This window comes from Mixophyes fleayi, chromosome 8 (genome assembly GCF_038048845.1).
Source record: "Mixophyes fleayi isolate aMixFle1 chromosome 8, aMixFle1.hap1, whole genome shotgun sequence".
Taxonomy (NCBI): Eukaryota; Metazoa; Chordata; class Amphibia; order Anura; family Limnodynastidae; genus Mixophyes; species Mixophyes fleayi.
In genome coordinates, this window is record NC_134409.1 from 95,271,442 (window position 1) to 95,294,815 (window position 23,374).

At 40.4% G+C, this 23,374-nt stretch overlaps 1 long non-coding RNA gene across 1 annotated transcript in view; it reads left to right on the plus strand.

Moving 5' to 3' along the window:
• LOC142099447 (uncharacterized) overlaps positions 1-14,105 on the plus strand; it is a 40,620-nt gene extending 26,515 nt beyond the window's left edge. The window contains exons 2-3 of the long non-coding RNA XR_012678549.1: positions 9,910-9,970; positions 14,070-14,105. This is a non-coding gene — a long non-coding RNA (uncharacterized LOC142099447). The remainder of the gene's footprint in view (positions 1-9,909; positions 9,971-14,069) is intronic.
• The last annotated feature ends 9,269 nt before the right edge of the window (positions 14,106-23,374 follow it).

Consider the following 23,374-nt stretch of genomic DNA (forward strand, 5'->3'; position numbering starts at 1 on the left):
TACACATCATCAGGGAGAACATAAGGGGCAGTATGCCCATTAATTATATCACACAGAGTCTTGATAAAACTACCCATGCCCAGTGTCTTCATTTGCTCAAGACACGTATCCGCATGGATATAGAGACTTTTCCAATGGATACTTTCTTATGCTTGGTTATACACCCTAATTTGTGACTTCCATTGACATTCCTGCCTATTGGTGACCTTGTGAGTCTCCCTCTAAAATGAGTGTGGCGAGCCATTGTCTGATCTGATGGTTAAGCTTCCCAATTCTCCAGACGTTTTGTATGAGAGATATTAAGGCACAGCAAAGATCTGTCTACAGAGTATTGTCGAAGCGTTAGACTAGGGGACCTAGTGTTATTGTACCTCCCCTCTATGGGCCTCCCACCCCTCAATTCGAGTACTTCGGAGATGTTTAATGGGAATGGCAATAGTCCTATGTTATGCTGCCCTTGCGGCACGTGAGAGCACACCTAGCACTCTGTTTGGTTTAGCACCTTTCCCACCAGGGAGTGATAATCCTCCAAAGGATTACCGGTGGACTGACATCGCTGGATGCATCTCTCTTCAACGAGGGAGTCGCAGAACTTGCAGATACAATACTCATCAGACAATAGCCCCTCACACTGCCTCCGAGTTCCTGAGCTAGCAGACCTTTTCATAACCCCTTGACCAAGCTTGATAATGGGCTGCCTGAGTATTCTAATAACTTTTCCTCTGCCTCCATCTCATCCGTATCACTACCAGAACCCTCCTCCGTCCTCCATTCTCCTTCACAAAAATAGAATGTCCTAGAAAAAGTAAAAACAAGGAAAATCCTGGAACAAAAGAAAAACAAAAACCGCCACTCCATCTCTGGAAAGATAGTTCTGGGACAACGTCTCTGGTTCAGGTGTCTCGACTGCAGGCTTTAGGTCTCCCGGAACAGACTCACAAGTGAGAAATCTATGTCGTTGGTCTCAGTTTTATCTTGCACTTTCTCCGGGTTACAGACTCTCCTGCAGTGGGTGGAATGGACCCAAGTGTCTCTCTCTGCAACTTTCAGCGATGTAGTACTGGTCAGCAGCACTTGGTACGGGCCTTCCCAACGGTCTGTTAAACAACCTGAGCGTAAGAAATTGCGGATCATAACATAGTCTCCAGGTTCAACATCATGACAGTTTGTTTCTGGCATACCAGGTGACAGCATTTTTAGTTTTCGTTGTTGTTGCTTTAGCTGTCTACTCATTCTTATAAGATATTGTACAGTCACTTCATTATTACACTTCAAGTCGTCTTGTGGACTCACGATCAAATGAGGTTGTCATCCGAACAGTATCTCAAAGGGGGACAGATTAAGAGGAGGTCTAGGAGTGGTCCGAATGCTATGGAGGACCAATGGCAAAGCCTCTGGCCATGCCAACCCAGTTTCAGCCATTACCTTACCAAGCTTGTTCTTTATAGTACCATTTACTCTCTCCACCTTACCACTGGCTTGTGATCGGTAAGGGGTGTGGAGTCTGCTACCAATTCCCATGAGTTTACACATATTTTGGAAGATATCACCAGTAAAGTGGGTAGCCCTATCACTTTCAATGATTCTAGGGATACCGAACCTACATACAAAATCTTGTACAATTTTCTTTGCAGTGAACACAGCAGTATTAGTGGCTGCCGGATATGCTTCTACCCAACCGGAAAACACATCAATACACACTAACACATACTTTAGATTCCTGCACGGTGGTAATTGGATATAGTCAATTTGTATTACCTGAAAAGGTCCTTCTGTAGGAGGGATGTGGGATGGCTCAGTTGGAATAGTTTTCCCAACATTTTTCCTCAAAAAAGTTAGACATGACATTGCCTTCTTACCAGCCTGAGAGGAAAATCCGGGAGCACACCAGTATGCTCTCACCAGTTTGCACATACCTTCTTTACCCAGGTGTGTCAGGCCGTGTGCTGCTTCAGCCAGGCTTGGATAGTACGTTCGGGGAGCTACAGACTTACCTTGTCCATCCCTCCAGAGTCCTGAGGACTCTTGACCACATCCCTTCGCCTTCCAGACTGCCTTTTCCTGCAGGGAACACAAATCTTGCATTTCAATTAATTTCTGCATGTCTAATGTCTGAAAAACCATCATAGTCTCGGTCGATACAGTCATAGGTTGCCCTGCTGCCCATTTAGCAGCTTCGTCCGCCCTGTTATTGCCCAGTGACACTGGGTCTTCTTCAAAAGTATGTGCTTTGCACTTTATGACGGCTACTGTTCTGGGTAACTGTATCGCTGTCAGAAGTCCTTTTATGTGTTGTGAGTGTGCCACTGGCGTACCTGCTGCTGTCGTAAAGTTTCTAAAACGCCAAAGGGCCCCAAAGTCATGCACTACCTCGAAGGCATACCTGGAGTCAGTATATATATTAGCTGATTTACCTTTTGCCAACTCACAAGCTCTCCTTAATGCTACTAGTTCCGCCACCTGGGCTGAGTGAGGTGGACCAAGGGGTTCAGCTTCTACCACATCCTGATCGTCTACAACAGCGTAACCAGTACATAGCTCTCCCGTCTCTGTCTGTCTATGACAACTCCCGTCTGTAAAAAACGTAAAATCTACATTTTCTAAGGTGGTGTGACGTATGTCGGGCCTTGCAGTAAAGGTCTGATTCAGGTGTTCCATACAGTCAGTATTCTTGCCTAACTCATTATCAACCAGGGTCTCCTCACCTCCCACCCTTTGTGTCTCTAGAGACACATATGGAAGGTATGTAGCTGGATTTAAGGTGCTACATCGTTTGATGGTGATGTTTGAGGGTGCCATCAGGGCTAGTTCCCACTTTGTGAATCTAGCTGAAGAAACATGTCTGTTTTGGGCTGAATTTAACAGAGCTGATACAGCATGGGGTGTATAGACAGTTTAATTATGTCCTAATACTATGTCCTCGCTCTTACTTACCAGAAGAGCAGTTGCTGCTACACTTCTGAGACATGTTGGGAGTGATCTTGCCACATTGTCCAATTGTGCACTGTAGTATGCTACCGGTCTGCTAGCGTCACCATGTTTCTGTGTGAGGACACCTGCTGCACAACCATCAGCTTCCGTACAGTATAGCTCAAAAGGCTTTTCGTAATCAGGTATTCCCAATGCAGGTGCTTTAGTCAGACTATCTTTAAGGTTAATGAATGCTTGCTCTGACTCTTCTGTGTGTACAACACGTTCTGGTTTTGAAGAAGAGACTAGCTCCTGCAATGGTAATGCCAGAATAGAAAAACCTGGGATCCAGGATCTACAGTATCCACACATCCCCTGGAAGGTACGAATCTGCTTCTGGCTCTGCGGCAGAGTCATGTGTTGTATAGCCTCAATCCTGTCGGTTGTCAGGTGTCTTAGCCCCTTAGTGAGGCAGTGTCCTAAGTATTTGACCTTAGTCTGAGATGGCTGTAATTTGTCCTTTACCACCTTGTGCCCTGTTTGTGAGAGATGGAGCAACAACAATTTAGTATCATGTAAACATGACACAAAAGAATCAGAGCACAGCAACAAATCATCCACATATTGAATTAGAACAGACCCATTGTGGGGTTGAAAGGATTGCAAACAGTCATGTAAGGCTTGGGAGAAAATACTGGGGCTGTCAATGAACCCCTGGGGCAGTCTGGTCCATGTATTGCACTCCCCGGTAGGAGAATGCAAAAAGGTATTGGAAGTCAGGGTGATGAGAGACTGAAAAGAAAGCAGAACATAGATCAATGACAGTAAAGTGACAAGCAGACGGTGGAATCTGCATGAGGATGACAGCTGAATTTGGCACGACGGGGAATTGGCTCTCAACAACTTTATTAATTCCCCTTAAGTCCTGGACTAATCTATAGCCCCTCCCCCCACTCTTCTTCACAGGGAAAATGGGACTATTTGCTGTACTGGCTGTACGAATTAAAATCCCTTGTTGTAACAGCCTCTCATTAACAGGATATACCCCTAGTTCCATCTCTGGTTTTAATGGATACTGTGGGATTTTTGGAGCTATCCTACCACTTTTTAGATTGACCATGACAGAGGCTACGTTTGCCATCAGTACAGTGTCCTGTCCATCTCTGGTCCATAGTGAACCTGGTATTTCCAGCAACATCCCCTTTACTTGAGATGGACTTTGTTCTATAACAGGAGAGTGTAACATTAACCTTTGAGGGGTGTCCAATATATCCTGTACCTCATGTGCGACCTTCTCCGGTATTTCTAAGAACACACCATCTGAAGTACAGTATATGACACATCCCATTTTACATAACAAGTCTCTTCCCAGCAAGTTAGTAGGAGCCGCCGCAGCCAAGAGAAACGAATGCATGGTATGCAGGGGCCCGATAGTAACTTCAGCAGGTTTAGTTAGTGGATAATGCAACATTCTTCCTGTTACCCCCATAGCTGGAATAGTTTTACTGGTCACCTGTAGATTGAAAGGAGAGGTTATCACAGATCGGGCCGCCCCTGTATCTACAAGAAAAGTTTGCTTCCTACCAGCTATGTCAACTATCATTGTTGGTTCTTCTATCTGACTCTCAGTTAACCTCACTGGCTGTAGACTACAGGTATGACCTGACCCCTAGCTTTGACTATTGCTTTCCCGCGAAGCATTTGCTGCTGTAATATACGCGGGTAGGTGTGAGTCTTCTAGTCTATGTGAATCCCTTCTTGGAGGATATCTATGTGACCCTTCATTTCGATTATATCTTCCCTTTGTACAATCTTTCCTGATGTGTCCTTCTTCTTTGCAATTATAACATCTCAACATTCTGCGTTTCCTGTTATGTGGGTTATATGCTGGTGGTTGTGTATGCATTACCTCTAATGCTTGTATACTCACCGTCATCAACTTGTCACTCTTTTCTTCCCTTTTCCTAAAAATATTTTTATTGTGTTCCACAGCAATCTCTCTAAGAGAATCTACCGTGCTGCCCTTCCAACCAGGGGTTGAAGTCTGTACTCTTGTTTTTAGATTTTCCTTTAAACCATCCATCAGTACCGTTACTGCTACTTCCCTATGATGTGGGTTCTCCCTTATATCTGATACCCCAGTAAACTGTGTCATTGATGCAAGAGCTCTGCCAAAATAGTCCGCTGCAGTTTCACTATCTTTTTGTTTTATGGTGAAAATCTTACTCCAATTTACCACTACTGGAAAATAGATGGCTAAATGTTTGACAATTTGTTCTATATTCTCTTGGTTAATCTCATCAGTCAAGGTGTCATCTTCGTCCAACAAACAATCTTTAATACATTTTTGTATGTCACTATTGGGAGGAAGACACGCCCTCAACACTACACGCCAATCCTTATTGGTTGGTTTGTGTGCATTTCCTAAGTCTTTAACAAATTTCAGACATTTAGCCAACTCCTTTCTAGGATCTGGGAATTCAGTCATAATGGAACGTAATTCTGATCTAGTCCAGGGACAATGCATTGTAACATTCTTTAAAGGGACTACACCATCCTTATCCGCCTTCCCATTGGGAACTGATATTGTGCGGACTGGGTACGCACCCACTGGTTCACTGGTTTCAGAAGTCACTACAGAATTTGCTGTTTCAAGATTTAGAACGCTATCACTCCTAGTGATCACACTACTCTCACCTATCTCAGCCATTGCTCCTTTACCATACTTACGCTGAATGTCTAGCATATTAACAGCATGAGCAATGGCCGAAATCACAGTGGGTTCATCTTCTGATACACTTGTTTTAAACTGATTTAGAACAAGATATAACTTAGCAATTTCTCTTTTTTCAGTTTTAATAACGGCAGTACTTACCCCTCCCGCCACATAAGGTGGCGGGGGCGCGCTTGCGCTGAGTTCCCCACGCTTCTCAACGGCTACTTCCGACATGCACGCACTTTTCGCCATGCCTACTTCCGCTGTGCATTCGCTGCTCTGCCACGTGTTACCTTCCATTTGCCACAATTTTAAACAATCATTATGTTTATTCCTCACTTTCGTTGACTTAATCAACCATACTTTATCTTTTACAGTATTTAGTAGCTCTGCATTAAAACTCCCTATTGTTGGGAAAGGCCTATCACAATCTTTGGTCATCTTGACCCACGTGTCACAATACTCAGTTGCGTATGTGCCATATTTCTTACACATGAGAAATCTGGCTGAACCAATAGGCCCTTCCTTAGGCAGTACCTTGGCCATCTCTAGCGTATGCTTAGCACCCATGTTCAACAATAGAGTTCCAGTAATATCACAATATCCTGCAACAATAGAAATAGGGTTCCAGAAATATCACAATATCCTGCCACTAACTTCAACACTCTGCTACCCGCAATTCACCGCTAGTGATATATTGGCCCGTGAAACGTATTTGCTACAAGCCGCGTCCACTCGCTGCCTCTCGTATTGAACGAGGACCCCTAACACAGAAATAACAGTGCGGACTAAAGGGTTATCAGCTCCTCGATTACCCTTGACTCTCCAACAAAATCTGTTGAGTTTATTATGCTTGGCAGCATCCGGTAAAGTCAATTACCAGTCTTACCAACGTAATTCCTCCCCGTTACTCCCAAGTCTCAATCACGGCTTTCCTTGCCGTGCGATGCAATCGCAACGCTTAAAGCTAATCCGTAAGCGATGCGATTACCCTTGGGTGCACGTCGCGAAAACTCGTTTGGTTTCCGCCCCCCGGTATACCTGCCTAGTATACCGTACACCAGTTGGGCACGTGCCTCGTCAAACAGCAACTGACACTCTATTCAACAATAGATCAAACCTTAGTGTATTTAAAGTCAACAGATCACACAACATACACCTTTTCTGCGCAGAAAATCAAAGTTCCCAACAATAGTAATAATGTCCCAGAGGTTTTAACAAGTAATTATACTATGCATGTATAACAACTATCAAAACGATTGTTTAACCACATGGCAAATCTACCGGAAGTTCGCGTACGCAATGCAGGAAGTACACTTATGCTAAGCAATGCAATACAGTTAAAACGCACAATGACAGCAAAAAGAAACAGTTTTCTCTTTTGTCCCTAGGTTCTAGTTAGCGTGCCCTAGACAATGCAAAACGGACATTCGGTTTCACAACACAGAGTAAAATTCAGGTTTTGAACACATTGCGTTCTTACCCGTATATGACGCGTCTCCACCCTTTGTTGCGGAACCGAAATCCGTTGGTCTTGCTTATCGTCCGGCAACGAAACCTCCAAAACTCACGAGCCCCCAAATTGTTAGGTGCGTATTGTCACTAACCAATAACGATTGTCGAATCTCGATTTGTATTTCCAACGCACAAAGATTTATTCTCAAAAAGTAGCAGGAAATATTCAAGCAAAATTATAATAAGTACAGCCGTTACTTATCGCAGGCCCTCTGGATCCAGTGTACAGTCATTCAATCCTGAAGTCTGGGGACAAGATGTCTGAACACTAGATGAGGAGCTGCTGCTTATATGCACACAGAAATACAGTAAAACAATGCAGATGGTATAGCTTGCTTCTATGGGTCCAGGTTTCAGGTAGGTCCAAGGGGTTGTCAATCATTGGCTAGTTCAACCTAAAGAATCCAAAGGAGGGGGTCATATCTCCAGGGGGTATGCTCTGATCTTCCCGCCAAGATTCCTTAGTCTTAATAGTCCATAACTCCTTACCATTCATAACTTGCGTATGCACTCTGCGATTCCTTCGCAGAGTGAACCGGACAGTAGCAAATGTTAAGGGGATTGTTATGATACCACACATGATATGATTCTTTCAACCTGTACCATATGTTTTATTGATATGCATATAACTTATAATATTACACTTAAATACTACTATATTTCGACATAAATGACTATGTGTTGCAACTACCATTAATGTGTACTATTTTACAAGTATGCGTGTTTGTGCGAATGTATGTAAAAGGCTAAATACTGTTGCTGCCACGTGTTGCAGCTGCGTACGCCCTTTTACGCCGTAGCGTGCCCTTTTTCGCCGTAGCGTACCGTACGCATCTTTTCAGACAAAGACAACCAAGTTTGCTTGAGATGACTTTATCCAATTTGCTGACTTCGACAGGATATACAGGGTGATTCAAAAGTCGCAGTACACCCTTTTATTTCAAAAACTCTACAGGAAATTGGGAAACCTGAATACTCCAGTAAGGTATGGGTGTCGTGGTCTATCTTTTGCGGTATGTACCAAACATAGGCGCCATCTTGAAATCGGCCAGTCGACCCAATTCCTGTAGAGTTTTTGAAATAAAAGGGTGTACTGTGACTTTTGAATCACCCTGTATATATAGATAGTGTTGAAATGGGATGAGAAACAGAACTAGGAGAGAACTACTCAGTGGGCAAGGCACAGAACAGTGGGAAAGAAGTGGAGAAGGGATTGATCTGAATAGCGCAGTTTTAAGTGGGAGAGGCAGGAGAAGGAAGGCATGGAACCCACCTGTTTCTATAGCAGGCAATCTTCAAAACATGACCTGTTGTATTGAACCAGGGTTTAAAACCCTGCCTTCTACTAAGTAACTTAACATTTTTGCAGTAAGGCTATCTTATGATCATGGCCAGTGTGGACAGTGCACTATATTTGCCCTTGTGTACAATGTTTGGCATGAGTTGATGTGCCTGTCTAGTCACAACATGAGTATTAGATTATATTACAATTATTGGAGCTATAGCCAAGCAAGAACTTTCTCCATTGGTAGCTATTGTAGTATGACCACATAGATAGTCTTAATGTTGACAAAAAATGGTATACCACTACTCTTCAAATAGTTTTGCAAACAATTAGTTACTGATCTGTTGGCAGTGAATTAAGTGCAAATAGTAAAATCTTTGCACTCAGAGGGATTTTTTTTCAGTCTAATGTTAATCGTTTCTTTTTAACTTGATAAACATTTAATGAAGCACACAGCAGATAAATGATGTGAGATTAGTATACTTATTTTTAATTGTTTCCATATTTCATATTATCTTTTTTGATCTTTGATAAGCAAACATTAACTACATGGTGACACACAAATTATACAGATCAGGGCTGTTAAATTTTTGACATATGTTTCAACATATTAAAAGTAGGCAGTAGTACACATAAAGCTCACGCACTCAAGGACTCACCTTGATAATAAATAAGTCTTACTACAATCAAACTCCAGACATTAAAAATAGTCTCAAATGACCACGTACAATCAGCGGTGTAATCAGGCACGTGTAGATGCCCTGCATTTTTTTTCTTCTTTCAGGGCGAACCACTAAAGTAAGATAAAGAGAAACCCACATTTTGTTGAGCCAATCCTATTCTTTTTGTCTTTGTGTAGTGCATAGTATTATTTCTTGTGTTCTGTTAGTGTTGTGGTAGTTTATGTAACAGCAGTATATTCATAATTTATGCCAGTAAATTAAAAGTTTAAAAATATAGTTTTAGGTGAAATTATGTGACTTAAAATAAAATACATTGTTTTACTGACTGGTGCTGGGTGCATTCATCAACCACAATATGTCAAATTGTCTGAGCAGGAGATCCTCCCTCCTCCAACTGGTCTTGTTTGGATTTACAAAAGCCAAAAATCTATTTCTTTTAGCAGTGTAATGGCAATGTTGGACAAAATATTAAACCCCTAGAACCTTCTTTACTGGGTATTCGCCGATGGCAGCCCCATTTCCAAGGGACGCAATATAATCCAAAGTACTCAGTTGCCCCCAGGTCTGAACTTGTGGTAGTAGACGCTTATTAAATATGATATTGCTAAATGAGGTGGACGGCACACAGAAGGTGGTTAAAGATGGTAGCAAGAGCAGCAGGATACAGTCCAATACACAGGTCAAAAGACAGGGCAGGCTAACATCTATATATTGTATTTTTTTTGTATTATATATTTTAACTGTATCATCTAAAAATAATGGAAATAAATGTATATTTTTTTTTCTATTTTTACTTATAGATGAACATTTGAAAGAACTGGCACAAATTGGACGTCTTGTCATGTGTCAACCACACTATTGGTGAGAATGCTACCTGGAATATATTTTTTTGCTTTCAATTGTTACTATGTTAAAATAGTACTCAGTCATGTGATACCAGTACGAGGGTTATTATTTCCCACAATTTTAAACACTTATGAAACAATGTTACATATTCAACCTAGATCAGGAGAACAGTTCTGTTTGAACTATTTAATAACTCAAACATCAGGCTTGTCTGTGTTTTGTCATAATCCCCCTCAAACTACTTCCACTTCCCTTCTTCCACACGTGACTGTTCTTTGGAGGCTTCTCTGAGACAACATCCACTGCACTCCATTTTACAGCATGGGGGGTAGATAGCTGTCAGTGTTGTCTGATTGAATCTGTCTCAGCTATTAAGCAACTAGCAACTGATTACAGCTTTTCAGTAAAGTAACAAAAACACATATAAGTCCACAGCATTTCTGTGTCTCCCACCTCACCATGCTGACAACTCTTCCCTCTCCTGGCTTTCCTGGTGGATCAGTAGTTTAATACTGGCAACAGTGGAAGTTTGGATGAAGAAGAGGTCAGATCAGCTGAAGAGATAAATGGGGAAGCTAGATAAAGAGGACTGATGGCCTAAAAGTGGGCAAGAAGCAGTAATCCTATTACTGTATGCAAATTCTACAGGTACTGTAGGTATAAGGGGCCCAGATGGTTCCAGTGTACTGAAAGTGGAGCATTATTAATAATTTGTGCAGACATCTTGTTACACATCAATACATTCATGTTAAATCATTTTAAAAGCGTCCCACTCTTTAGTGTCATGTGTAGAATCCTTAATCTAAACCTACGTTATATTTTCCTACTCTTTGGACCTTCCTCCGGAAGATCCCAGAGGTGAGTTAAGTTCCAAAGTGCCAGTGCGGAAATCTGCATGATCACTCCCCTCCACTCCCTCTTTACAAGATCCTGGAGTGTAGTCAACTCTACCGGGAGTCAGGGATAATTCCCCAAAATTCTGGAGTCTCCCGGATGCACCGAGAGAGTTGGGGGACAGTTAGGCAAGTAAAGGAGGTGCCTGACCACCTATGGAAGAGCCAAAGCTGATCGAAAAGGTCTTGGAATTTCATATTTAATGTCATTAATTTAATAATCCCTACAAAATTAAATACTACAAATTATGGCTGTGAAATTAGTTAAAAAAGATATTTAGTGGCTGTCATATTTTATATAGTTTATATTTATTACTTGTCTACCCACTTGGGGATTTTGCTAGGTCATTGCATATTAGAAACATTGGATATAAGCCTTCAACCATGTGGTTGAAATTCATTGGCTTACCGGAGACAATTAGTTAGAACTATACAATAAGCAAAAAATTGCTTTCTAAATATCCCCAAGGTAAGAATACTCTGGGGAAATTATACGTCTTTAGTTTTCTGAAAATATTCAGAAAAACCTGAACGTCACTCAGCACAGTGAACCTTCTTTCTCTTCATATATGAATTCTGTTTGCTCAACCAGTAAAACATGAAATAACATTAATAACACTTTTGGTGGTCAAGGTATTACAACAACTGGTGGAATATTGCTGGAATTTATCAAACTATATCTTCTCACTTGTCTATAGGAGTTCAGTATAAAGTCTCTCATCACAGTTTGTAGCTTACTGAAACAGAGCAATTGAACTCAGAGGCAGAGTTGAACATACGCCCCAAAAAACCTGCAAGTATGTATATGTCTATGCAGAGTTGCACACTTGCGCCTGAAGAGGCGTGATGAGGCAGTGAATGGGTGTTCCAACGTAGGCCGAGTACAGTAAGGGCGTGCTAAAGTATAGAGTTACCCTATTGCCAGGATGCACTAGTCTGTCTGTCCAGGGAAGCAAACAGAGTAGCTGAGTCCAGTGACCAGGCAGAGGTCTGGGCAGCAAGAGTTCAAGCAGAAACCAGTATCCAGGCAGAGTTCAGGGTCACAAGCAAACAAGCATAAACCAGTAATCAGACCAACAAGAGTTCAAGCAGTATCCAGGCAGAGGTCAGGGTCACAAGCGAATAAGCATAAACCGATAATAAGACCGAGGTCACAAGGGGAGATCAAACAGCAGTAGAAGAAACACTGGAAGAGGGAGAAACAAGCAGCAGACAGGGATTAACGATGAACTGCACAGAGCATAGATTGAGGCAGGTATTTGAAGCTGTGAGAAGGTGCAGTTCTAATCAGGTAAGGAGATTAACTCCTACAGGCATTTTGTAAAGTTCAGGGGCAGAACAGCAGCACCTTCGGTGGATTTGAGGTACTGCTGCCACATACAAAGTATAGGCAGAGTCGCAACAACTGCTTCTGATTGGCTGACTATGAATTTGCCTTTCATGCTGATTGTGCTTTCTTCATTGATCATACATTGATCAGGACTTTACGTGCATATTTATAAAAAAAAAGAAAAACGTTTCTTACATTCCCACTCCCTTCGCTTTGCCAGTGAGTGCCGCCTCACTGCCACAATGATTACCTCTTCTAGCTCCCGCCTCTAGGAATTTGCACAGGTTGCTCCTCCCCTGTGGAACAATCTCCCATGCTCTATAGGATTAGCTGTTACTACCCAAGATTTAAAGCTTTCCCTTAAGACTCATTTCTTTTTTCAAGTCTATTGGCCCCCCTCCTAACTCTGCAATCAACTTCAGTCCGCCACTCAATGTCACTCTATTTGTGCGAGTACATTATAACTATATTATAATCATTTTGTAACATATTTTTCAATATTCTATTGGATAACACACAGTAGTTTGGCGATTCATGTAACACTGTCTTTATTTTGTTGTACATGTTGAAGGATTGTAGTGTTCCTTCTTTTTAGACAACAGCAAAGCTCAACTAGTAGTGTCTTTTTCGCCCCTATTTGTTTTTACATTTCTTAGCACCTGTTGCTCTCTCCCATCATTTAGACTTTTTGTGGTGCCTTATGAATAAAAGATGATGATGATAATAATAAAATAATAATAATAATTTGTAGGAGATAGGGAAGTGGAAAAAAATTATATGAAGCCGAATGGCAAATGTGTGTTCTCCTATGAAGCAAATGTTTGCAAAGTTTTATTGCACCTATGACCTGGTTCTTGTGTTTTATATATATATATATATATATATATATATATATATATATATATATATATATATATATATATATATATAGTGCCTTTCTTCGAATAAAACTCAAAGAACCTTACATTGCTGCATCTTGTGAGGCAGCCATCTTGACAAGCTCAGATGCTATTCTATGGAGTCATTCACATCAGTTCCTGCCCTATTGGAGTTTAAATTCTCTACCCCACACATTCACACGTTAGGGTCCATTTTTGTCAGAAGCCAATTAATTTGCTAGTAGGACAACTGTGTGGGAGGAAACCGGAGTATCCAGAGGAAACTCGCGCAAACACATGGAAAGCATTCAAACTCCACACACATTGAGCCATGGTAAGAATCAATGCCGTGACCCCAACGATGTGATGCAGCAATGCTAACTGCTGTGCCAACATGTTGAAGTGGGAAAAAAATGCTGTGTAGAGTTTTGTGTATTCTCTTTTGCGCTTTGTTTTTTTTTTGTTTTGTTTTTTACTAAAGAAGCTGTGGATAATAGCATGGACAGTAGTGCTTGTAATTTAAAAAAAATCAGTTAAATACAGTAAACACAATGTTATGAGCTGTAGGTAGTATTAGCACACTAGCTATATGGAAATACATTTGGACAGAACAAAGTAAATTACCTCTCATCCAGTGTTCCCTCTAAGCTGAGCAATCTGGAAAGGAAAGAGTTAAAAGGTCACTCTAATGAGGGCTCCACAGAAAGGTTTGCATTCACAATCTGCAGGATGTTTCCTAGTAAGATACAGGTTTAACTCTATCATTTCCAGATTGCTCAGCTTAGAGGGAACACTGCTCTCATCATACATGTTGTTCTTCTTTAAAAAAATATTCTAATATATTAATGTAAAGAATACTTTAAAGGAGGGTGAATAAGAGAAATGAACATATTTTACAATTATTGTTCTGTTTTTGCACACAGCAAGGTTAGTCATAATGCCAGAGTTAGCGATTGTCTTATCTAACACTTTATATACTATATTACTAATCACTTCTGGGCTTGTGTTTATAGGATTGTCACACAGTTTTTCTGGAAGTTGAAGATGCTCTTTCACGCATGGAGTCTTTGAAATGGTTGGAGGGGGGACTTGTCCCCAGGAAGAAACAGAGCGAATTATCTATCCCGATCCACCTTCTCCTTCTCTTCTTCTACCTCAGTCTCGTTACCGTCTCTTCCGGGACAGCGAGAGACAACTTGTTGAGCAATCTGTGGTTACTCTTCAGGCCAGTGGTTTCTATTGGGGACCTCTTCCTACAGTTGAGGCCCACTCTATGCTGCAGAGAGAGACAACTGGCACCTTCCTTGTGCGTGATAGCTCTCAGGGTAATCACCTTTTTAGTGTCAGCATCAAGATGGAATCTGGCCCGATCAGTGTGCGGGTCCTATTTATCAAAGGACGGTTTTGGTTTAGAGAACTCTTCTCAGATTGCCCAGTGAAACTTCTGGAGCAGGTGGTGGACAGGAGCAGACATAATCCTCTGTGTTGCCAAAATGGGATAACATTAGTACTTTCCAGGCCATTGCGTAGGATGCGCATGCTCAGTTTACAGCAGCTTTGCCGTAGATGCATTGTGACTCAATATGGGAGAGAAGGACTATCTAGGCTCTCTATACAACCTGCACTCCGTAGGTTTATTGAGGAGTTCCCTTTCAAGATATGACAATCCATTAAGGTGAGAAAAACATTGATAGGTCCTATTCCAAGCAAAAGGTTGGTCCAATTTCTATAAAACACCATTTTAAACCAAAAATACATATTGCTTTATGTGGAGAAGTGACTAGTAACATTCATAACTGTACATAAAAATGATACCTCAGATATGGTTGTGATTCTTGAGAAAGCCATTATCTTCTGACTTACTGACTCTAGCCTATTGAAAACAAACCTCATGAGCTCTAATGGCTGACACACTTGATACCAAAGTTACCAACAATTTAAAAAATCTGGCATTCTATTGTGATACCTTTTTGTTGTATAGTTGTGCATGTTCCAATATATCCTTTCATGTTCCATCAACTGAATACATTGCATGTTGGGACCCTTTAAACTCTTATCCATTGTACTGTACAAGTCCCTGTTTTCTTCTGAGATTATGGCAGGAGTTTGGGTTCTATGTAAGCAGAGAAGGAGAGGTAATGCATAATTATAGTACAAGGAGGAGGGAAGGGAGCTGCACATCAGGCCATATAGATTTCATTAATATCACTACATGCATACATGCTCTCACTCCACCCCTACTGACGGTAAAGCAGATTGGCCATCAGGCAAATATTGAGGAAAGAATGGGAATGTGCTGCTCTCACCTTCCTGTTTGTCTTGATACATATGGAGGAATTAAATTAGTCGCAATGTTCTGCACACATTTCCAGGTACTACAGTACCCCAACATTGCAAATTTCTCATTGCACCTTTATGGAGTGTTAAATTGCCATAGAGTGCCCCCACAACCGTTTTGGAGGCACCGTGCTGACAATTGAATTTCCTCCATAGAGCTGTATGTTCGTAGTTTGTAGAAAAAAGTCATTCTAAATTAGTGATTGTGCATATTCCAAACAATTTCTGCTTCTCAGACTAAACTATAATATTTATGCTGCACTGTACAACACATCTTGCTCCACATGTCAACCCAAACTCAGAGAAAATAAACAAGAATATATTTCTCTGCCCTGTGCTGTCCATGGCTTCATCTTCCGTACACATCTATAATATAACATGCTATTCTAAAGGATAGATCTGTAAACTACTGTGCCTAAAACCCCCATCACAACTCCTAAGTAAGAGGATAAATTAAATGTATCCCAAAAATATTTTCTTTTTAAGTTGGGTCATGTATATGCAACCCAAAATACTTCAAACTGCAGTCCGCTCTCCACATGCATTGCAGGAGGAAATGCATAGTGATTGGTCTGTATGATAATTGTATGCCTCCTTTAATCATTTGTGAGGAGCGTAGTGACCATTGGAGTAGAGAAGGTGCTGGAGAGAACTTTGTATTTCCAGCCCCTAATCTATTATTGCTGTCACCAAGCTTCTCAGACACCAAGTGCAGGTCAGGAAATTTTCCTTGCGCAGGATTACTGTTTAGCACAGCTTTAGTCCAATCCCAGGGTTGAGTTGTTAATGGTCGGGGGGGAGCTTACCTGTGTTCATACATTAATCCTTTGATTTTAATATTAGACCGAATCCAAGGGAAACAAATAGAGTCCCCATTCTTGAGACTTAATAAAAATATAAAGAATAGTATTTTGGACAAATGGAAAGTTGAACACAATGAAAGGAATAATCCTAGCGTGGTAGTATGATGGACTTTCTAATGAGATTTTTACACCTCCCACTATGCATATTTCCAGTCAGATTCGCAAATAATCAGACAAATAGAGACATGCACAAAGTGAAAGTCTCCGCATGTCTACACTATCATAGAAAGATAAATCCTATAAAGCAATAAGCATTGTTTTGTTTTACTGTATAACTTAACACTAATCCTTGAAAAAAAATTACTGTTAAATTAATACAAATTTACGGACACAATATTTTTATGTGTTAAAAAGAAAAGAAAAAAAAGCTGAAAGTAGACAATCCCTTCCGGCATAAAAGCTAGGGTGTGGTGCGTACTGCTAATTTCCAAGGATTTTAAAGATTTGTCCTTGGAAATTTATTGTCCCTGCAAATATCTATATAACTAAGTCAGCGGTATGATCCCTCTTTTTCTATATACTGAGTGCATGGATACACACTAATTTCTCTCTCTCTCTCATACACACAAAATCCCATAAACTTACCATTTCCTGCAGTGCTGCCTCAAACTTCCTCAATTGCAGTATGGGTAGGGGGCGTGTCTGTGCTATGGCTGAGTGACTGTCAGCAAATCAAAGCTCAGCAGAGACAATGAGGCGTTCCTGCATGAGCAGGAAACTCCTCTGCATTACCGAGCAGCCCAGACTGCTCCTCTGTAGGGGCCCTTGTAATCGCATTCCAGCCCTACCCCGTAGTGAAAGGGAGCAGGGCCATCGGGCAGTGAGGTCCACTGGGGATCTCCACGGGACCCCACTGGGCCAGTCCAATGCTGGGTTCAAGCAAAAATTAGCTCCTCTACCATATTAACTGGAGTGCGCACAGCAGCACATCTTCACAAGGCTTCGACAATACTTCTTGGATTATTGAAATTCCCTCATAGAGTCATGGATCAAATAAATAGAGAAGCAGTCAAAAAGAATGACAAAAAGCAAATTCATAAATATACAGTGAAAAAAAATTAAAATGCAATTTAGTACTTCCCTGAACTTCCAAAATATTGCTTGTGGTGGCTGAGTTGATGCATTGGAACTCTGCATCAGAAGTGCAGTCTAAGCTCCTTCAGCCTTATTCAAGCCAGACAGTTACTTCCTCACTTTGGTGTGTCAGAGGGACATCTTAAGTAGTGGTAAATGATCCTAAGCCCCTTATCTCTCTGGTCGGCCTGTTTACACTGATGCAATGATATCAAAAATTTTCTATCGCCATTTATCGCAGCGTAAAAAAATCAGTTGCATAAAAAATCAATTGTTGCCGAAATTTACTCAAAAAATATGTTATACTAAGCTGTCTGATCATACTGGCTGGCAGTAGTAAGAGTAGCATTTCACTGGACATTCTTAGGTCCATCTGCGAATGCGTGACCAGACTATGCTTGTGACTCCAGGTCCACAAGTAATAACAATTAAACAAAACGTTAAAAAAATATGTAAAAAAAAAATTTGAAAAATTAATCTTTTGCAGCCATTCCTGCTAGAAAAAATGCTTTATTTAAATAAAGCATTTTTACTATTCCCTCAATCTTTCTTACATAGGAGAAATCCAGCACCTCTTTTCTTCAGCTGGTCTACCACTACCTTTCCATAGATAGGGAGAAACTCTAACTCCAGGAAAAACACTTGTTTTTGCTGAAAAAAAGGCTTTTTCTCCCTTCCAAAAATAGTCCCCTGGGTCTTATAGGAGTTGCATGGGCTTATGTTTATAGCGTGCCCGTTCTCTATAGAAAAACCTTTACTGTGTGTTAAAATCTGGTAACTATGTTAGAAATTTGATATTGTGTGGTAAAACAAACACTAATAAACACCCTAATGAAGCTGCAGTTATTGCAAACATTTAAATATGTTCATTGATCTTTCCAAAATGTGTTCAAGTATTTCTTTTTGTTTTACAAAGGTAGTTGAAATGCTCCATGGATCAAGACTGGATGAAGCACACAAATACATATGATGTCCATCTAAAGAATTTTCATACTAGTGTGATCTAACATCAAGTGAAAACAAAGGCAATCTATGCTGTGCACATTTGTGTGTATGTGTGTGTATTATGCACACAAATGTTTACATTTTCAACATACTGTTTGTTCAATTTCAATATCTGGAAGTTTGCCATTAATGCTACAAAAACGCTGCTCTATTGAACTGCACACATCCAAAGTAGTAGTATTACTATTTTTTTTAAATGGTACAACAAAATTCTACACAGTGGGGAAAGAAAGCATATTACAAAGACGAAGAGGATCAACAGGCAACATACAGGACATTCAAGGAGTTTAAATACAGTAATGGAAAGAAGTTAAACATAAAATTGTACATAAGACATAATAGCAAACAAGTGTACAGAATAGGCAACAGGCATGATACAAGGATGCACAGGTGGACATGGTGGGAGCAGACTAAAAGACAGGAGAGTAAGCCCTGCACGTGAGACTGTAGAATGTAATTACGGAGAATATATCTGGATGTCGGTCATTGATTGGCATATCTGCAAGCATTTTGCAAGTTTCTGCAATAAATATAGGCACCAGTTTTGTGTGGGTTAAAATATTAATTTTTTGCCTTCACAAGTTGAAGTCTATGTTGAACTCTTCACTGCCAGAGGTGATAGCAATATCTAACGTGAGCAAATTAATTTTTTTATAACAGAAACTGATTATGTTTGTAGTACTGTTGAAGAAATTTTGTGAGATTGTTGCTAAGAACAAAAGCACCCAGTCCTTCTCTTAGTTTAAAAGAACTAATGCTTTCAAAAACGTGTCTTTGTATGCTGAACACATATATTGCTTAACACATATTAACTTAAAGGTAAGTATATTCTGCAGCAGTGCTCATCCTTTTTAGCCAGCACCCTAAATTTCAGTGTGCCATTGTTTCCAAGACCCCAAAAGAGGTGGTTCTAAATAGAATGCATTGCACATCTGATAATCAGGGAGCGCTTCTATAGTAAATTCCTTTAATACAGGGGATTAAATGTATATGAGAATTTATTTGTTTGTTGTGAGCTTTTTGCTTATGGGAAACAAAACATATCGTGCACTCAGCAATAGTAACACTGACACTCACTGGTTACAATAAGATGATGCAGTAGTAGAATAAAATTGCATATGTTTTCAACTTTGAGTGATTCATCTCCCAGCAGAAAAAGTACTTTTTTATTTTTTAATTGGCTGCCCCACAAACATAAATGAGAATCCTTACTGCATCTGACTGCATCTTTACTGATCAGCCATAGAGTTTGGTATAACAATAATGTCTACTGTAAAAGTGTCCCAAAAGAAAGAGTTAAAGCTTAATCTATTGAGAACACAACCTTGAAAAGTTACATTGAGAATCTGCTGTTCAGCAAAATACTGTACCATAGATATTTCTTAAAAAGTGTAATGTTAACTCAATCATTTACAGATCATGCAGCTTAATTGGAACAGTTTTGTTTCAGTGTTTGCTTGGAACAGTACTGTCTTAGCTCAGCTGTTAACTCCACCTTTTAGAGAATTTTGGATGTGGACCCAGGTAAAACTGTTAAATTTACAAGCTCCATTTAGCCACTATTTACCACTAATGCTTTGCATCAACTGCCAGGGGACATTGAATGTCAAATTTGCTTGCATTTTACTTGTGGTGCTTAGCAAACACTTGCATGTGCGATTTGAGAGTGGGATCAAAGAAGGGCACTCCATTGCCTCCATTGTATTCATTTGTGGTGACTGCAAATAAATGTAGCATCGGGAAAATGGCACAGTGACACAATATCCCAACTAGAGGTGCGAATATTAGTGGGGCCATTCAAACCAATGGCTCTATACCTGTTTACATGCTTCTACAAGTGTTAAAATACATTTAATAAACATTATTTATCTATACAATAGTTGGTATGCCTTTTTCAAAGAAAGGCATAATAGAAATATGTAGCAATACCTATGATATATAAATTATGCAGTTCTCTCCTTAGAAACGTTTTGAGCGGTGCAGAGAGGATTTTTTCCTGACCCACATAACTGTAATTAGCCAAAGTTTTATACTATTTTATCTACTCTTGATTGTTATATTCCTTTTAATGTTTTGAAACTGTGCCAAAATTAATACAAATATGCAATTAAGAACGCCTCAATTAAATTAAAGGAAATATTTAACGTTTTATCATGTGTTTAACATTAATGTATCAGCGATCACAGTATATAGGCATACCTTCCAAATGTCCCAATTTAGAAGGACAGTCCCAATTTTAGGGCTCCGTCCCGCTGTCCCATGTTTGTCCCGCGGGGGAAGGGCAACATAGAACTTTACAGCGCTAGGCAGCACTTTGGGGGTGTGGCCACGCTCCTGTTGTGCTGCTGGCGACAGACATGTTGGGAGGTATGTATAGGAATAGATTTAAAGTTAAGGAACATTTAAATTAACATCTAAAATGGACCAAAGTTTTGCTCCACAAGGCAGTTGCAGTTGAGAGAACCTTCTGCTGGACTTTTAGTAATTTTTACATCCATTTGTCTGGGAACATGGAGGAAGTGGGGTGGTGCCTATTTTACTAGCATCCATTCATTCATAGAACCAATTCATTCAATTTTGCCCAACTTATTTGCAACCAAATCTGCTTTAACATGTTACTATATGTTTAATTTCTAAACACTAGATTTACTATTAAGCGCAACAAGGCCATTTGAAACTGTGCAGTCATGGGCAAAGGTCTTGAGAATGATGCAAATATTGTTTTTCGCAAAGTTTTCTGCTTCAGTGTATTTAGACCTTTTTGGCAGATGTTGCTATGGTATACTAAATTAAAATTACAAGCATTTCATAAGTGTCAAAGGCTTTTATTGACAATTACAATATGTCTATGCAAAGAGTCAATATTTGCAATGTTAACCCTTCTTTTTGAAGACCTCTGCAATTCGCTCTGGCATGCTGTCAAACAACTTCTGGGCCACATACTGACTCATGGCTGTCCATTCTTGCCTAATCAATGCTTGGAGCTTGTCAGAATTTGTGGGTTTATGTTTGTCCACCCACCTCTTGAGGATTGACCACAAGTTCTCAATGGGATTAAGGTCTGGAGAGTTTCCTGACCATGGACCCAAAATTTCGATGTTTTGATCCCCAAGCCACTTAGTTATCACTTTTGCCTTATGGGAAGGTGCTCCATCATGCTGGAAAAGGCATTGTTTGTCACCAAACTGTTCTTGGATGGTTGGGAGAAGTTGCTCTTGGAGGATGTTTTGGTACCATTCTTTATTCATGGCTGTGTTCTTAGGCAAAATTGTGAGTGAGCCCACTCCCTTGGCTGAGAAGCAACCCCACACATGAATGGTCTCAGGATGCTTTACTCTTGGCATGACACAGGACTGATGGTAGTGCACACCTTTCCTTCTCCGGACAAGTGTTTTCCCAGAAGCCTCAAACAATCTGAAAGGAGATTCATCAGAGAAAATGACTTTTCCCCAGTCCTCAGCAGTCCAATCCTTGTACTTTTTGCAGAATATCAGTCTGTCCCTGATGTTTTTCCTGGAGAGAAGTGACTTCTTTCTGGTCTTCTTGACACCAGGCCATCCTCCAAAAGTCTGATGCACTCACACCTGCCTGCTGCCATTCCAGAGCAAGCTTCGCATCAGTGGTGCCCCAACCCCGCAGCTGAATCAACTTTTGGAGACGGTCCTGGCACTGCTGGACGTTCTTGGGTGCCCTGAAGCCGCCTTCGCAACTATTGAACCTCTCTCCTTGAAGTTCTTGATGATCCGATAAATGGTTGGTTTAGGTGCAATCTTGCTAGCAGCAATATCCGTGCCTGTGAAGCCTTTTTTGTGCAAAGCAATGATGACTGCACGTGTTTTCTTACAGATAACCATGGTTAACAGAGGAAGAACCATGATTTCAAGCACCACCATCCTTTTAAAGCTTACGGTCTATTTTTCTAACTCAATCAGCATGACAGTGATCTCGAGTGTCCTCGTCCACACTCTCGCATGTGTTAACGAGAGAATCAGTGACCTGATGTCAGCTGGTCCTTTTGTGGTATGGCTGAAATGCAGTGGACATGTTGTTTTTGGGATAAAGTTCATTGTCATGGTAAAGAGGGACTTTGAAATTTAATAACAAGTCATCTGATCAATCATCATGACATTCTGGAGTATATGCATAATGCCATCATAATAACTGAGGCAGCAGCCTTTGTGACAAATAATATTTTTGTCATTCTCAAAACATTTGGCCACAACTGTAATTGGTTTTGAAAATCAAGAGGACAATTTGCAAATCTGCAGCACAAGAGGCCAGCTGTTGTGTAGTATTGTTGAGGAAAACCAGCCAAATGTGATACAAAGGTTTGATTAGTTGTGACATTTTCACCTTTGCAAGATATGTACCTTTGAGTTATTGTTTCTTAATCACAGGGACTAAACAGATCACATATACAATATTGTACTCTATATATATATATATATATATATATATATATATATATAGTAAATGGACTATGAACTTGCTCAGTTCACTTGTGTAATCATGGAAGGATTGTATTGCATGCTGTTTGTAAATGGTATCCCTTCTCTATAAGTGGCCCTTATGAAATTATTACCTGTTAATCTGTACTTCCTTGCTAATAATTGAGACAGACTTCGTTTTAACAGGCTTTGTTTTACTATACTTTGTGCTAAAATACAGCTTGACAGCTAGTGTGTACAGTCCCGGATTAAGGGCTTAGTGGGCCTCTAGCTGAAAATGATAGCGGTCTTCTCACTTTATGCTTTTCTGGTATTTGGTATGGTTTTACATACCCAATAAAAGTAATGGCAAATTGTCATTTTAAAGTGTTAGAGAACAATATGATCTGTTGATCACTATACCGGTTAAAGCCCCATTATCTTATGATCAGTGCATCATGCAGAGCCCCACCTTCTGGTTACCAGTATACTATACGGAGTTCCATACTCTGGTGACCAGTATTCCATGTAGAATCACAAATCTGTTGAACGGGGCTGGTTATGCACAGTGAAAGTGATGCCAGCAGCTTCGCATCTGCCTGACAGAGGCAT